This window comes from Microtus ochrogaster, chromosome 10 (assembly GCF_000317375.1).
Source record: "Microtus ochrogaster isolate Prairie Vole_2 chromosome 10, MicOch1.0, whole genome shotgun sequence".
NCBI classification, from domain to species: Eukaryota; Metazoa; Chordata; class Mammalia; order Rodentia; family Cricetidae; genus Microtus; species Microtus ochrogaster.
Window position 1 is genome coordinate 64,389,086 of NC_022016.1, and position 1,319 is coordinate 64,390,404.

Below are 1,319 nucleotides of genomic sequence, written 5' to 3' on the forward strand. Positions count from 1 at the left end.
GAGAGGATTGTCAGATATCTGTGAGGGTTCAGATTGGACATGACCAGACTGAACTGGGCCAAGTGTGGAGAGGGGGATGGGAAGGGAGAAAGAAAAAAGGAAAGCGGGTAGGCAAGTGGCATGTTTGTAAACAAGGGCCAAAGATACAAAAAGGGGTGGGTAAACAAAAGGTCTTGATTATTTAGGAGGGGTGTCTGAGGGAAGGGCAACCCTGGGCTGAGAGCTGAGGGTATGAGACAGGGTAACAGGTAGGGGCTGAGGGATGTTCTGAGAGTAAGTACTTTGAGGCAGGGTCTGCTTTGATATGTAAATATCTCCTCAGCCATTTGTCCTGAGTTTGAAACTTAACAACACAATGGGCAGGATGTGTAAGGCTGAAGCACCTGTCACATAACACACAGGAATCACTGCTGGGAAGTTTCAGAAATAATTCCATCCCCACAGCATTCATGTGCTGTGCAGATATGGAGGTGAGGAGAGGTGTTTAGGGCTGACCATGTTTTTAAATTTTTATTTTGGGCATTCATTCTTTTTTTTTGTTTGTTTGTTTTTTGTTTGTTTGTTTGTTTGTTTTTCAAGACAGAGTTTCTCTGTGACTTTGGAGCCTGTCCTGGAGCTAGCTCTTGAGGCTGGTCTCGAACTCACAGAGATCTGCTTGTCTCTGCCTCCCAAGTGCTGGGATTAAAGGAGTGCGCCACCACTGCCCAGCCTGGGCATTCATTCTTAAGTTGAGAACACTAGTATCAATATATTTGTGAGTTTGTTCTCCCTTTTTCCCAATTCCATCAGGAATAGGTTATCTACTCTGAAAGGGTAGGGCTGAAACTCCTGATATTAACCACTGATATATGATGTATAATATAATATTGATAAAATTAGTAAAAATTGAACATATCACCATGATCCTTGATTTCTAAGTCCAGCTACATTAATTCTTACCAAGTAGAGGAAGTGATTCCTATCATTTGGCTTCCACATTTAGTGAGACACCATGAATATATGTGGGTATTAGGAAAGCAATAGAATTTTACCAAATGAGAAAGCACCACATGAAGCCTACAGAATGAGAAAAAAATACTTACCAACTCATCATCTCATATCCAAAATATATTTAGAACTCTAGAAAGTCGATGTCCAAAAGCTAATTTAAAAATGGGGTACAGATCTAAACAAAAGTCTCAACAGAGGAAACTCAAAGAGCTGACTTCCAGGCCTAGTTGGAGATAGAGCTACATATTAGAGACACATCTGTCATTTGGGAGAGTCTTCATGGCCTCTTCCTATGGATGCAACCAGAAAGTAAATTCTGATTCTTCTTG